The 16,723-nt window shown below is 45.2% G+C and overlaps 1 long non-coding RNA gene across 2 annotated transcripts in view; it reads right to left on the bottom strand.

Moving 5' to 3' along the window:
• The window catches only part of LOC114602589 (uncharacterized), a 31,887-nt gene extending 18,958 nt beyond the window's left edge, over window positions 1–12,929 (bottom strand). For both annotated transcript variants that reach the window (XR_003707946.2, XR_013393572.1), the window contains exon 1: window positions 12,462–12,929. This is a non-coding gene — a long non-coding RNA (uncharacterized LOC114602589). The remainder of the gene's footprint in view (window positions 1–12,461) is intronic.
• Window positions 12,930–16,723: the final 3,794 nt, after the last annotated feature.

The raw sequence follows: 16,723 nt of genomic DNA, 5'->3' as shown, positions 1-16,723 counted from the left end.
TAAAAAAGGAAAAGGTCCCCACTCTGCCATGAAGCTTGCTGGGTGGCCTTTGAGTCAATCGCTGTCTCTCAGGACTACAGGAAGCTCCCTCATACTGAGTCAGGCTGTTGGTCCATCTAGCCCATTTTTCTACCATGGTTGGCCACAATTCTCCAGGATTTCAGAGAATTCCAGCCCTACCGGGAGATGCTGAGGACGGAATCCCAAACCACTACTTCGCATGCTCTAGCATGTGCTTCCCAAGCTGCATTCCTTCCAGGGCCTATCACAGCCTAACCTACCTAACAGGGTTGTTGTGAGAATAAAATGGAGAGGTGGGGGAGAACCATGGAGGCTGCTTCGAGCTGCTTGGAGGAAAGGCAGGTTATACGATGAATAATTGTATTTATTCATTCATTAGAACACACAAATTCTTGCAAACCCCAATTTCATTAAAAATAAATAAACACGGCACGCAATCATTATTTCTTTGCAACAAACACAGCTTAAAATTTTAAAATCACAGGTTGTCAGCTATCTCTTACAACAACAAAACAAAACCCACAATTATTTGCAAAAGGGTAACCCCAGGCCACCACTTATGTATGGGGAGGAAATTGGATTCATTTGAAGATGAACCTACCTAATTTTGCTCTTCATAAAACAGCTTGCAAACCAAACCACAGCCACCCTTCGGAATTCGTGTTTCTCCAAATTTTGCAAGGCAGACTTCCAGCTTTGTGTAATGTGTACAAAAAGCTGTGTATGAAATAATGCACATAGCGAAAACAGCATATGGCAATGCATTATATTAGAGGAAATCACATTGCAAAAAAAACCTGAGCATATAAGGCAAACTCACATGCAAAAACGTGTTAGGAGAAATTTCCTCTAAAATATATAACACTAGAATTCATGGACATTCAACAAAGCTGAATGTTAGAAGATTCAAGATGGGGATATATAAATATATACAGTGGTACCTCGGGTTACATATGCTTCAGGTTACATATGCTTCAGGTTACACACTCCGCTAACCCAGAAATAATGCTTCAGGTTAAGAACTTTGCTTCAGGATAAGAACAGAAATTGGGCTCTGGCGGTGCGGCAGCAGCAGGAGGCCCCATTAGCTAAAGTGGTGCTTCAGGTTAAGAACAGTTTCAGGTTAAGAACGGACCTCCGGAACGAATGAAGTACTTAACCCAAGGTACCACTGTGTGTGTGTGTGAATCCCTTCTCCCCTCCACCTCTTTTCTTCCCGACTTTACACTGCATAGAACACTAATGTCTCACAACAAATGTAACTGATCTGTAGAAAACACAACCTGAAAAAAGAGACAATGCATGTGCTTTTGCAAACAAAAAACAAAAATCTTCAATAAAAAATATTTTAAAAGAAAAAAGAAAGTTCTTTTTCAGCGTTAAACTGTGGAACTCTCTCCCACAGAAGGCAGTGATGGACACCAAGCTGGATGCCTTTAGAAGAGGATTGGACAAATTCTTGGAGGAGAGGTCTATCAAGCGCTACTGGCCATGTTGGCTTTGCTGTGCCTCCACGTTTCGAGTCAATAGTGCTTCTGAATCCCAGTTGCTGGGAACCACAAGAATGGAGAGGGGCTCTTATACTTGGGTCCTGGTTGTTGGCTTCCCAGAAGTATCTGGTTGGCCACTGTGAGAACAGCATGCTGGGCGAGATGGCCCATTGGCCTGATCCAGCGACACTCTTCTTATGTAAAACGCTGCCTAATTTTCACGAGGCCTTTCCCCCTCCCAAATTGCCAGCTGGAAATGTTTAGAACGGAACTGAAGTCTGAAAGAATGAGAACCCAAAAGGAACAGGTTTGCTCATCCATAGCCTCAACTGCTACTTTAAAAAGCCAATACAGTGGTACCTCGGGTTAAGTACTTAATTCGTTCCGGAGGTCCGTTCTTAACCTGAAACTGTTCTTAACCTGAAGCACCACTTTAGCTAATGGGGCCTCCTGCTGCCGCCGCACTGCCAGAGCACAATTTCTGTTCTCATCCTGAAGCAAAGTTCTTAACCTGAAGCACTATTTCTGGGTTAGCGGAGTCTGTAACCTGAAGCGTATGTAACCTGAGGTACCACTGTATTTATCTGGCAGGGGAAGAAGGGCAAATGAATGTTGGTGGCAACTGGGACGAGGATAGTGCTGCCACCACACAACTTATCAGGGGGCTCGCCCTTCCGCAGGTGTGCCTGCTGCCTCTACCCATGTCGGCATCCGCACTCGCTCCACCTCGCTTCTCCCTCGCCCAGCCAGCCGCGTTCAGGGGGAGAGCGGCCCACCGGCTCTTCCGCAAGCCGGGCGAGGCAGGTGAAGCTAAACTACTTTTGCTAATCCCGGCTGGCTCCAGGGCTGGCTCTCAGGTTACAGAAACCGTGAATGAGATCTATGTTTTAAAAATGTTCAGGCTTCCTGGAATTTCGGCCCCACCAGTTATCTCTTCAGCAGCTTAGGAGCGCCTGCAAGAAGAATAAGCTGGTCATGGAGCAGGTCCAGGATCTCCCAGCCTCCTCAGCTGCCAGCACACATCTTTGGGAGGTGGGTATCCAGCAGCAAGAAAGCCATAGGACTTCTTCTTCTCCAGACATCATTTTTTATCATGCGTTTGCAATTATCTGCGCTCTTCGTGATGGTACCAGGGGTGACTAAAAGATAACTGGCTTTCAATACTGTTTGCACCTGCAAAAGGTTCAGGCAGTGCTATTTTCCTAGAAAAAAGAGGTACCAGATCTCACCTCACTTGTTCTCTTATAATGGCAATGGCGCCCACCTGAGAAGTGCCAAAGTGGGTTCCGGTAATTTCCGGCTTAAAAAAAAAAAGCCCTGGGTTCAGGGCAGACGTACTGCTTCGTTTCCAACTGGTGTTTGCCCTTTCTGAAATCCAGTAACTTTTAATACCACAAATTTTCCTTTGGGGAGTGGGTTATTGTGCTAAAGTGTGTTTCCGAGTGGCAATGTCGCCACAATATTGGGGAAGCATCACCAAAGAACCAACAAAATGGAACGATGGCCACATTTGCACCACACATTTAAAGTCCCTTGATGCCACTTAAACCAGTCATGGCACCCCCTAAAGAATTCCGGGAGCTGTAGCTTGTTAAGGGTGCGAGGGTCACCAATCCAACCTCCTGCAATGCAGAAATCTTTTGCCCAACTTGGGGCTTGAACCCACAACCTTAAGATCAATAGTCTCATGATCTACAGACCAACCTATCCCAAGAGGGGTTGACTATTAAGCAACTCTGGGAATTGCAGCTCTGGGAGGGGAATAGGGGTCTCCTAGCAACTCTCAGCACCCTTCACAAACTACAGCTCCCAGAATTCTGTGGGGAAAGCCCTGAGTTTTTGAAGGGATAGCATAGTGCTTTAAACATATGGTTTGGCATGGAACTGAGGGGATGTAGGAATCTTGGAACAAAAACTGCTCATAGATGTTCAAGACAGGGGAGTGTGCAAATTTCAGGTGGGCTTAAATGCTTCGTTTAGAGTTGGCCCACTGAAATTGACGGGCTTAAGTTAGTCGCCGCACTAATAAATTTCAACAGGGCTACTTTGAGTAAGGCTAGCAATAGATACAATCTTTTGAACCACATGGTATTGAACAAATCCTTATTAGCATGGATCCATCAGCACCAAATTAAGTCAATATCCATGGTGGATACAGTTTTTCTTTGGGGCATGCCACCATGTCACAGATGGCTTGCCATTTGCTTACCATTTGCTTGCCATTTGCCTGGCTAAATCAATCTCAAATCAGAGATTTGAGGGCTCATCCACATTTGCCCTGTACTTTCCAGGCACAGGTCCACATTTTCCCAGTCCGCGTCTGAGCATTTTCCCCGCCACTGCTTTCCCCAGGAAAACCCACTCTTGAACTGGACCAAATGGCAATTCAGATTTTCCGTGGATGGCTGTTTGCTCCAATTCAATGGTAAAGAGCAGGTTTTCATGGAGGAAGCAGAAGGGACCTTTAAAGAGTGGACCTATGCCTAGAAATGCGGAGCAAAGTTAAGTGTGGGTGAGAATCTCTTTTCTGCATTACTGTGAAAACTCACCAGTAGAGGGAGCTACTGACCTGTCATCCACCTTGATTGGGTGCCATCAAAGCACTTAGGAGGCATTACTGCAATGTGTGGCTCTGGGGATGTCAGGTGGCACAAAGGGCCAATAGGGTTGGCTCCTGTCGGTATAAAACTGGAGACTCCAGCTCAGCTCCTCAGTCTAAGCTGGGGTGGCATTCCCTTTTGGATGTGCCAGTCAGTGGTGGGCGGGGTCAGAGGCCAAAAGTGGGTGGAGCAATGGATGGAATTTTTTATTCTGTACAGTAGGTTGGTTTCTACAAACCCCCGACCTCATCCTCCACCCAGGCAAACAAGGGGTATTATCCCAGTTCAAGGGAACGCTCCAGCCAAGCCAAAATACTCAGGTAAGGTGCAAGGCAGGGACAGTAGGGGGTATGGCTTGAGACCTGAGACAGAAAAATCCCACAAGCCTCTCTTCTTGGCAGTAAACATAAGTCAGTAACAAATGAAATCGCTAACAATTGGCTGCCCTTCCATAACATCCAAAATCAGCTCCTCACTCTGCCCAATGGTAGAGCTGGCCGTGAGTTGCACAACATCTGGAAGGTCACAGTTTTGCCCCATCCCTGCACTAAACCACAGGGCAAAATGCTGCTACAGATCAATAGTAGCTGGTATCCCCGTTGCGACTGGTAGGGCAGAAGGCAAGGAGCCCAGCAGTAGGTGGCGCCAGAGCGAATGACAGGCAGAGCCGACTAATGTTGATTTTGTCCCATCCTCCTCTTCTCTGCTGAGTTCCACAAGGGCAACACTGATACTAAGGGGAAGGAAGGAGAGAGGCAAAGAAGTGGTTGTAACTAAGAAGGCAGGCAGGTGGGGCAAACAGAAATTGGTAGGGCAATGCCCGTTTGCCCTAATAGAACACTGCCTGCAAATTTTTGTCTCAAAGATCTACAAAAGCTTGAGAGCCTTGAAATCCAGGCCACCTCATGTCCCAGATGGCCCCAGGGTTGTTGTTGTTTTTTATAACCCAGAATCCAGGGGGAAACCCAGCTAACAGGGTTCATTGTTGCCTTGTCATTAAGTTGAGTCCATTGCTAATGGATAAAGGGGCAGATAAAAAAGTCGCTTTCCACTAAATTTCAGAGGTATCTTTACAGCCCTAAGCACCACATTGAATACTCTAGTGACAAATATTAAACTGAGTGTGGGTCATTTAAAGAGGCACAGCTGCTGGGGTCTAAGTTAGGGGTGGGGAACTGGACCCATGCACACCGTGGGTCAAATCTGGCAAATGGGCAGGGCTCCCCACTTGCCATTCAACCATCCTCACAATGGCACCAGATGTTTTGCAGGGCGCTGTGCCCTGAAGCTCTGGCTATCTGGACTTGTATGGTGGCAGAGGCAGGAGAGACGTCTGTAGTTCACCTGAATAGTCTCATGGCAGATGTAAGCCTACAGACCCAATGTTCTTCACCGCAGGTCTATTTGACTTGGATTTGCCTTGTCCCATGCTTTCTAAACAGGGGTGCAAACCTTGGGAAAGCTCCTCTTTGCAACCTCGCTGTTTCCGGGGGCATTTTGGAAGTGCTGCTCACCTCCCTCCCAGGACTCCCTGCACCTGATCACCTTTTGCAGCTTACCTGCAAGTTTGCAGCCTGCCTGTCCAAAGTGGAACAGACATTCCGATAGCCGCTGTGTGGTTTTTTTACCCTCTGTTCATATAATAGCATTCCTTAGCATATTAGCCTATTTGTACGGAATTAGTCAGAGAGGTATTTCTCTCCCCCCACCCCACCCCCCAATACTCTTCCTCCACCCACAGCTATGTTACACAAATATTTGAAGCCAGGAATGTTACCTGCAGCATTTCTGCTCCCTTCACCTGAACAAGTCGCAGCAAAGGAGGCCCAGGAATAGAAAGGGTGAGGCGCAGGGCGTGGGGACGAGGAAAGCTGTGGGGAGGGCCCCGCCTGCAGCTGTTTCCATTTGGAGCTCAAAGAGATGGAACACGGGGCTGGCAGAATCGAGGAGTGCCTTGGAATGAGTCAGGCCACTGGGCCATCTCGCTCAGTACTGCCAGCACTGACCGGCAGAGGCCTTCCAGGGTTTTGAGCAGGGTGTCTCCCCCCAGCCCTATCTGGAGAATACCATTGGGGATTACGTTCCCACTCTGACAGCAGGCTCTTCCAGCATCATGACGTAAGAGTTATGCTGCTGGGCTATGACCTTGGGCCAGCCACCATCTCTCAGCCAAGCCAACCTCACAGGGTTGTTTGTCAGGATGAACTGGGGAGGAAGAGATCCATGTAAGCCACCTTGAGCGGTGTATATAAATGCAATGCAGTGGTACCTCAGGTTAAGAACTTAATTCATTCCGGAGGTCCGTGATTAACCTGAAACTGTTCTTAACCTGAAGCACCACTTTAGCTAATGGGGCCTCCCGCTGCCACCATGCCGCCCGAGCACGATTTCTGTTCTCATCCTGAAGCAAAGTTCTTAACCCGAGGTACTATTTCTGGGTTAGCGGAGTCTGTGACCTGAAGCGTATGTAACCCGAGGTACCACTGTAAATAAAGAAACAAACAAACAAACTACATAGTACCTCGGGTTACAGATGCTTTTGGTTACAGATGCTTCAGGTTACAGACTCCGCTAACCCAGAAATAGTAGCTCGGTTTAAGAACTTTGCTTCAGGATGAGAACAGAAATCGCACAGCGACAGCAGGAGGCCCCATTAGCTAAAGTGGTACCTCAGGTTAAGAACAGTTTCAGGTTAAGTACGGACCTCCAGAACGAATTACGTTCTTAACCCGAGGTACCACTGTATTGCTCTATGCCTTTCATCATCTGCCACCTAAGGCTTTCGCCTCATTCTACCTAACGGTAGGGCCAGTCCTGGGTCGATGTGGCTCAAGCTGGCCAGATGCAAAGGAAGACAGGGCTGCTGCGAATTGGATTATAGTGCATGGGGGAGTCCTTCCAACACGTGGGTCTTTCCTCCTGGAGAACCTGTCCCCGAAGCCCTTTTCTACGCTGCCTTTTTGGTCTACATCTCCTTTGAGGGAGAGGCTTTGCAACTGAACCAGCAACTCTTGCCCACAGATGCCACACATGTGACTCCTCAGGCCGAGCAGACCAGCAACCTGACCTCTGCTGGACTCCAGCACCATCCTGAAGACGACCAGCGGGTGTACCGCAGTTTCAGGCCCATCGGGGTCAGGTGACATGAGGAGCCAATAAGGTCCTCTCTGGCCCTAAAGCAATGCAGGTTCAAATGGCTTGAGGCAAGAGGTTTGGCGTGGGAGAGTAAGTTCGTTTGTTAAAAATTATGCACGGCTTTGATTGTAAGAAACCTCAAGGCAGTTTGCAGAAGATAAAACAGCAAAACTGAGGGAGAATTGCAAGCCTGCTTTAAAACATGCAAAAGCTAAAATACTAAAGCAGATAGAAAATTACCTCAGGGCCATGAGTACAGTGTGCTCATGCTGTTGCCAGTAGGTGGTGGTAACAGGACCATTGCAAGAGAGGAAGAAGGCTAGGAAGAAGAAGATGCTTCAGAGAAGCATCTTCTAGGTCCTAGGTGAATACAGCCACACTCTCTGGCCCATGAGAAAGCACAAGACAAGCAAACCCAAGAGATATAGCAAGCCCCTAATAGCTCACCATACACCACGAGATAGTTGCCTCATCACAGATTGTGTAGGTGTCATGAGAACTAGAAACCTTCTTTTCTTAAAAAAAGGGGGGGGGATAATTTTCTGCTTCAAAACTATGATGTTAAGCAGTTTATAAACGGTTGGAAAAAGCTAAATAATTTGAGGTATTGTCCACTTTTGCCCACTTGTGACTGAGAAGGAGTCTGTGTATCAGTTGCAGTTTCTCTCAGTTTCGCATTTTTTCCAATCTTCAATTCAGTTCTCCACATTTTCACATTAGTGAAATGATATTAAATTAGTCAGTGATATTAAAAGAATTAGTCAGTGATATTAAAAGAAAAGAAAAGAAACCCTCATGAATTCATCACTATTTTAGTGTGAGTTTCTCCAAATGTATTTATATATTTCATACAATTCATACACTACTTGAATGTAAAAAAACCCCTCAAAAGCAGTTTATGGGTTAAAACAGTTCAAAACAACCATTTAAAATGTTGAAATATATATATTAAATTAGAAATGAACCCCCCCCCCCAAAAAAAAAACACCCAGATTAAAACGCACACAGCATTCTCATGAATCTAGGTAGGCTTATCTAAACAAAGGCACCAAAAAGAGTACAGTAAAGGTGTTTGCATGACATCAATAGGCAGGGAGTTCCAAAGTGTAAGTGCTGCCACACTAAAAGATTGATTTCTTATTAATGCAGAACACGTATTATGTAGCACCTGTAACAGTGCAGTTTTGTGGATCCAAGCAGTTGAGTGGGCCTCTATGAGGTCAGGTGGTCTCACAGGTAAACTGCCCCCCCCCCAAGATGTTAAGGGCTCTATATACTCATAGTAGAACCTTGAACGTGGCCTGGTAGCAATTTGACAAGCTGTGCAAATAGACACAGCTTTGTATGCAATTTTGCCTCATTTGCGCTTCCTTGGAAAGCCATTTCCCCTGGTATACAGTCATACCTCTGGTTGCGAACGTGATCCGTGCGGGAGGCACGTTCGCAACCCACAACATTCACAGCCTGAAGCGCTGCGTCTGCGCACGTGCGTGGCGCTATTCGGCACTTCTGCGCATGCGTGTGATGTCCTTTTGTGCTTCTGCGCATGCACGAGTGCCAAAACCTGGAAGCGTTCATAACCCGAGGTATGACTGTAATGCAGTTTTGTATCCTGCCTTTACTATTTGCACTTGTGTGCATATGTCACTCTAGCAGATGCAACTTTGCACATGTGGCTTGGCAGGAGAAATGCCTTGCAACTTTCGCAGGATTGCGAAAGATGGCTGTTCGTCATTCCCTGGAGGTCTCTCCCCCCCCCCCGAAAGTGCAAATGAGGAAGGTCCGCTTTTAAAACATGAACCACATCGGACATCTCTTCCCATCCCCAGGTGAGAATGGCCACATTGCCTTTTGTATCACTCCAGGTTTCTTCTTTGAAAACAGCTCCCTCGAAGTGTCTTCCACAGCAAAGAAGCCAGCCGAGAGATAACAGAGGATGTTGGAAAACAAGCGACAGCTTTGATCAGCATTTCCTGTGACAACAGAGCCGAACCATCTCCCTGCCAGACTCTCTGCAGGGAGCCAAGAACCAGGTTTCGAAAACATTTCTGTGTGGGAGCAGAATTCCTCTCGCTTCGGCCGACTCTGGCAGCGGCAACCATAACAGGATGAGCAGCCTCATCCCCTCATAAATCTGGAGGCAGAAAGGGCCTGGTTCAGAGGGTGGGAGGAAGTCCTCTCAAGGAAAAGACCGGCCTTGAATGTACCAGAATGAACGTCCCCAGGAAAACACCGGAGGGAGCTGTAGTGTGAATGTGTGTCTGTGTTTGCTTAGATGCTGTCAAACACTCACACCCCACACACCTATTTTTTCTAAAAGGATTTTCGTTTCATACGTTAAGAATCTAGGGTTGTTTCCAGCTCAGAGCAGACCAACTGAAATTAATGGACCCGAGTTAGTTGTGTCCATGCACTTCAATAGGTCTACTCTGAGTAGCATGTGTGTTGGAGATAGCCCATGGATCCTAGCTAGGGATGGGGGGAGATAGGTTCAATTCACTTTGCATTTAAAGGCAAACCTCTCCGATTCAGACTTCCCCAAGAAATATGTGTACCAAAGCAGTCCTTCGAAATTTGCAGCTTTCTGAATTTTGCAAGGCCGCTATCCAGCCAAGTAAAATCCATATAAAGTTGCACATTCTGGAGTGAAATGTGCGTTCCAAATGCACGCCATAAGTGAATACAAAGAAGCATCCTATTAGGGGAAATTGATTTGCAAAATTGTATGTGCTAGGACAAATTCACACAAATACAGGGATGGATTTTCATGAGGACGTTAAAAAAGAAAGGAAAAGAAATGCAAACCAATGTGGAGATTGGAAGGTAAGGTTGGAAAAAATGAGCAACTGAGAGGGAATCTAAATGAACAGATTTTCCCCTTTCTTGGCTGTTGCCCCAGCTCTCTTTCAAAATAGATAAATACATTAAGTGGAAAATTATTGCAAAAAATAATATCCTACATTAAGACGATGAGAAGTCCCCAACTGAGATTTACCCAGAGTAGGCCCATTGAAACTAACATACCCTATTTAGTCATGCCCATTAATCAACACAATGTCATCTAACCTCCACCAAAATAAATAAATAAGAATGAATGCTCAATAAACAGGTTGTCTGGAAGCACCGCCTGCATAGTTATAAGTGTAGCACTTTGTATATAATCATATATAATAGTTGCCTAAGCACCATCTTTTGAATTATGGTGCTGGAGGAGACTCTTGAGAGTCCCATGGACTGCAAGAAGATCAAACCTCTCCATTCTGAAGGAAATCAGCCCTGAGTGCTCACTGGAAGGACAGATCGTGAAGCTGAGGCTCCAGTACTTTGGCCACCTCATGAGAAGAGAAGACTCCCTGGAGAAGACACTGATGCTGGGAAAGATAGAGGGCACAAGGAGAAGGGGGCGACAGAGGACGAGATGGTTGGATAGTGTTTTCGAGGTTACCAGCATGAGTTTGACCAAACTGCGGGAGGTAGTGGAGGACAGAGGTGTCTGGCGTGCTCTGGTCCATGGGGTCACAAAGAGTCGGACACGACTAAACGACTAAACAACAACAACAAGCACCATCTTAACATACCCTTTCCACCTTTAGTAGGCACGATTTTAGCCTTACTTCCAACCTCTGAACATTTGTCAGTTTATTTGCAATCCCCTGTAGTAGCCTTCTGCAAATGTGGAAAACTACACTGGACCTCATCCTGGACCATTGATCATAAGAGCCTGCTACTATGGGCTGAGTTCTGTTCACTCCCCCATAAAATATTTGAGGGGACCAGGACGCCCCCAAAGTTGACAGGCATTGCCATTCAAATGGCGTGTGTGTGCCACATCTTGTGATCAGTTATGTGGGATGGGGCTTACCTGGGTTTCCTCCTCCCCGTATTTTATTTAAGTTGGCACCCCTGACCAATGATCATGCTGGTTTGGGATTGTGGAATGGCATCTGAAGGGCACCAGGTTGGGGAAGGCTTTCCCAGCTGTGCAAGACTCCCAAGTAGGGACGTAAGGATTTGTCACTCTCAGTTCTCTCCGTTTCTTATTTTTCTAGTCTTAAATTCAGTCCCCCACATTTTGGAAGCAATTAAAAAAAGAAAAAATCCTGCTCAGCATATTCATGGGAAAATTTGTATGCAGATTTCATGGGTGTGTACATCTTTAAGACCCATTTCTTCTCATTTCATTTTTATGCACACTTTTACCTAATATATGCATGCATATATCATGTATCATGTCAGAAAGTGCAAATTTGACAGAGCTGCCTTTAAATGTGAACTGGATGTGAAATAAAGATACATGAGAAACAAGTCAGCCATGCAATAAGAAGTTGCAGCATAGGGTTCAGGATTCCATCACTCCACGAGGTTCCCCCTTCCCACCATTTCTCATTACCACCACACAACAATCAATCTGCATTCTGTGGCCATAATCACAGAGGCTATTTTGAAGGTCTTCCACCCTTTGGGATTTGTTTTCTCAATATATTTTTTAAAACAAAAACAAAAACCATGGATTTCCTCCCACCTATCCAAAGCTTCCTGACATCACCTTCTTGTTTTAACTACATATGGATTGGCACTTACAACATTCCAAAGGAACAGAAAAAACTCTTTATGTATGCGACCGCAGCAGCGCGGATGCTGCTAACCCAGAGGTGGAAAAAAGAAAGAGTCCCTACCAGAGAGGAATGGCAAACTAAGCTGTTAGATTATGCTGAAATGGCAAATCTGACTGGAAAACTCAGGGACCAAGAAGACAATAAATTTAAGAAAGAATGGGAAAGGTTTATAATTTATTTAGGAGACCACTGTAAGCAGATGAAAACAGCGGCAGGGTTTTCATCTCACTTGCAATGTAAGAAATACTATGGACAATATGGATAGACATAAAATGTAGATTATGAAATAATATGCAGTTGAAAATGTTGACAATAGGACCCGTGGAGGGGATGGGAAGGGGGGAGTCCCGAGATCCAGAGTAATCTCATTACATGGATGTGCATTTGGTATGGTTATAAATTCATATTTGTAAAATCAAATAAAAATGATTTTTGATTGGCGCTTACAATCTGAACATCACACACAGAAAGAATGATTCCAGCTAAAGAAATAATGATTTATTTAATTAAACAACAACAACAACAACCTCAAAGCTGGTTGTCCCTGAAAACCAAGAGGCATAAAAAGAGGAGAGATTTGGAAGAAAATCCGGACTCACCGGCCATTTCCGTGAAACACAAAAGCAACTGATACTTAGCCCACCGGCTGCTATCCAATGTTCTTGCTTCAGGCAGTGTCCTGCTCCAGTGGGGGTTCCCCGCAAGCCATTGTGGCCGTCGGGCTAGTAGGGATATCACCGTGAAGCCGCATTGCTCCCAGAAGACTCTGCCCTGGCTGACCTCGGAGGAACTCAGCTCCATTCTATGTCATGTAGCTCCTGGGTGAGCATCAAAAGCATTTGCAAGCCTTTTGCATTCCAAAGGACAGGGCCTGAAAGGAGGATGAGGGTCCCTGCTGGGTGGGTTGGATTAGGAGTGGTTTTAGAGAAGCCTTTTCTCAACAATATCATTGGTGCAGCGAAAGCAAAGTGCCAGATTAGCAGGTAATCCTGTTAGCCTGAATCAAAACCCGAGCATCGCCTTCCCCCACCCAACCCACTGTGAATACATGGATACGACGCATCCAGCCCACCCACCCAAGGATGCCACAGATCCCCTGATCCATTAAAAAGAGGGCAGATCAAGCTCCCTTGTCCTCTGCCGCTTCTAGGCAGGGTAGCGGGGGGCATAGGGCGGATCAAAGGGGAATGTTCCCCAGCTGCCATTGTCAATGCTTTCTCTCTAGAAGAGATATCGGAAGGGGGTAGGAGACCAGGCAAGGGAGCAGAGGGACGCCGGAAGCACTCTGCACAAATGCCATTCATCCAGTGCGAAATAATTATCCAAATTCGGATCCAGAAGGCAAGAGCTTAAGTGGCCTTGCTAAATTTATTCCTGGGCCCATGTAGCAAAGATTTCAGAAAGGATGCAGAAGGGAAGGTTTCCTGAGAAATGTATATGTGTGTGCATTTATTTCTACATGAGATGGGGCAGAGGGAATTAGAATCAGGACTCATCCAGACTTTCTTTTGTGCTGAGTGTCTAGGCACAGGTCCTCGCTTTAAAGCTCTGTGTCCAAGTGCTTTTTTGTGTGTCTGCATCCTGGCACTTTCCCCGCAAAAAACCACTCATTACTGCTGAATTGGAGCAAATGGCAATCCATGGGGGGGGGGGGACCAAATTGCCTTTGTTTCTTATTCAGCATTAAGGAGTAGGTTTTCCTGGGGACGCGGGTGGCGCTGTGGGACGCGGGTGGCGCTGTGGGTAAAAGCCTCAGCGCCTAGGGCTTGCCGATCGAAAGGTCAGCGGTTCGAATCCCCCGGCAGGGTGCGCTCCCATTGTTCGGTCCCAGCGCCTGCCAACCTAGCAGTTCGAAAGCACTCCCAGGTGCAAGTAGATAAATAGGGACCGCTTACTAGTGGGAAGGTAAACAGCGTTTCCGTGTACGGCTCTGGCTCGCCAGAGCAGCGATGTCATGCTGGCCACGTGACCCAGAAGTGTCTCCGGACAGCGCTGGCCCCCGGCCTCTTGAGTGAGATGGGCGCACAACCCTAGAGTCTGTCAAGACTGGCCCGTACGGCCTTTACCTTTTACCTTTCCTGGGGAAAGTGGTAGGACTAAAGAAAGGGGGGGAGTGCTTGGACATGGACCAGGAAAGTGCACACCTGTACCTAGAAAGCTCAGGGCTACAGGTCAATGTGGGTGAACCCTTAGTTTACATTGAAAGGAGAATTCTCCCAATTCACACTTAGGGAAACAATGTGCGAACTGAAACATAGCCATCTTACAAAATTTGCACTTCTCCAAATTTTGCTTTTTCTTTCTCCAAGGAATCACAGAGGGTGGGCTGAGGGCTCTGGAACTCTCCCTGGAAATGGGATCTGCAGATATAGGAAGACTGAAATGCTCTAGCCTTTGTTGCTAATGCAGAGTTTGTCGCCCAGACCCTCAGTTATGGGTGATTTTGTCATGGAAGAGGATATAGCACTCAGGAGTCTGGATCTCACCAACTGGAACAGAACAGGCAACTCTTGACTCTGCCCAGATATAGCTAGATCCACAGCCACCTAGTGACTAAACTATGTAATGACACTATCTTTACCACTTCTGACACCATGTAGTCACAGTGGTTGGCACAAATGTATTTGCTAAGAGTCCTGTGAACCTGATTAGGAGTGTTTTAAACTAAATCCAGATGATGGGGAGTACATGGTACTGAGGAGAATAGCTTCATCAATGCACAGGAAACTGAGGTGGTGTTACAGAAACCCGCTGAAGGGCAGGAAACTACAAGAAGGAAGCAGCTGGAAGGAATGGCTCATGGCTTCAGTTGTGTCTATACAAATGCACAGAGTATGAGAAACAAGCAAGATGAATCTGAGCTCTTAAGTCAGGGTGGCAAATATGACATAGTAGGCATCAGTGAAACTTGGTGAGTTAAGACATGATTGCAATGTAAAAATTCAGGGATATAAGCTGTTCAAAGGGAATAAATAAAATAGAAAGGGGGGAGGAGTAGCATCATATGTACACTTGTGAAGAGATCCATGTCCTGGAGCATGAAAAGCACGGATGCCACATGGAAGATAAAGCAAGCTTGTTTTCTCCTGCTCCAGAGGGTAGGACCCAAACCAATGGCTTCACATTATAAGAAAGAAGATCAGGAAGAACTTTCTGGTAAAGCTGTTGGACTCCCTTGGAATGGTTGAATGGACATCTGTATTGGATGCTTTAGCTGAGATTCCTGCATTTCAGAGGGTTGGACTAGATGACCCTCAAAATCTCTTCCATCTCTTCTATGATTCTGTGATATGGGCATGAGCTATGGATGAATTAATTAGTCTCTTTCTAGTCCATGTTCTTTCAGTCTTAAGTGTGTAAAAAGATTGTGGTTTTGTATATAAAGGTAAAGGTAAAGGTACCCCTGCCCGTACGGGCCAGTCTTGACAGACTCTGGGGTTGTGCGCCCATCTCACTCAAGAGGCCGGGGGCCAGCGCTGTCCGAAGACACTTCCGGGTCACGTGGCCAGCGTGACAAAGCTGCATCTGGAGAGCCAGCGCAGCACATGGAAACGCCGTTTACCTTCCCGCTGGTAAGCGGTCCCTATTTATCTACTTGCACCCGAGAGTGCTTTCGAACTGCTAGGTTGGCAGGCGCTGGGACCGAACAACGGGAGCGCACCCCGCCGCGGGGATTCGAACCGCCGACCTTTCGATCAGCAAGCCCTAGGCGCTGAGGCTTTTACCCACAGCGCCACCCGCGTCCCTGGTTTTGTATATACTTTATGCTAAAATATGCATTTTTATATGCATTTTGGGTTTTTTCATAGATAGATAGATGGATGGATGGATGGATGGATGGATGGATAGATAGATAGATAGATAGATAGATAGATAGATAGATAGATAGATGATAGATAGATAGATGATAGATAGATAGATAGATAGATAGATAGATGATAGATGATAGATAAATATAGATAGATAGATAGATGATAGATAGATGATAGATAGATGATAGATGATAGATAGATAGATGATAGATAGATAGATAGATGATAGATAGATGATAGATAGATAGATGATAGATAGATAGATAGATAGATAGATAGATAGATAGATAGAGATAGATAGATAGATAGATAGATAGATAGATGATAGATAGATAGATGATAGATAGATAGAGATAGATAGATAGATGATAGATAGATAGATGATAGATAGATAGATAGATAGATAGATAGATAGATAGATAGATAGATAGATGATAGATAGATGATGATGATAGATAGATAGATAGATGATAGATAGATAGATAGATAGATAGATAGATAGATAGATAGATGATAGATAGATAGATGATAGATAGATAGATAGATAGATAGATAGATAGATAGATAGATGATAGATAGATGATGATGATAGATAGATAGATAGATGATAGATAGATAGATAGATAGATAGATAGATAGATAGATAGATGATAGATAGATGATGATAGATAGATAGATAGATAGATAGATAGATAGATAGATAGATAGATAGATGATAGATAGATGATGATAGATAGATAGATAGATAGATAGATAGATAGATAGATAGATAGATGATGGATAGATAGATAGATAGATAGATAGATAGATAGATAGATAGATGATAGATAGATAGATAGATAGATAGATAGATAGATAGATAGATAGATAGATGATAGATAGATAGATAGATAGATATAGATAGATAGATGATAGATAGATAGATAGATGATAGATAGATAGATAGATAGATAGATAGATATAGATAGATAGATAGATAGATAGATAGATAGATAGATATAGATAGATAGATGATAGATAGATAGATGATAGATAGATAGATATAGATA

This window comes from Podarcis muralis, chromosome 7 (genome assembly GCF_964188315.1).
Source record: "Podarcis muralis chromosome 7, rPodMur119.hap1.1, whole genome shotgun sequence".
Classification (NCBI taxonomy): Eukaryota; Metazoa; Chordata; class Lepidosauria; order Squamata; family Lacertidae; genus Podarcis; species Podarcis muralis.
Note: the sequence above shows the minus strand (reverse complement) of the source record. Positions and strands in the feature narration are given on the sequence as shown.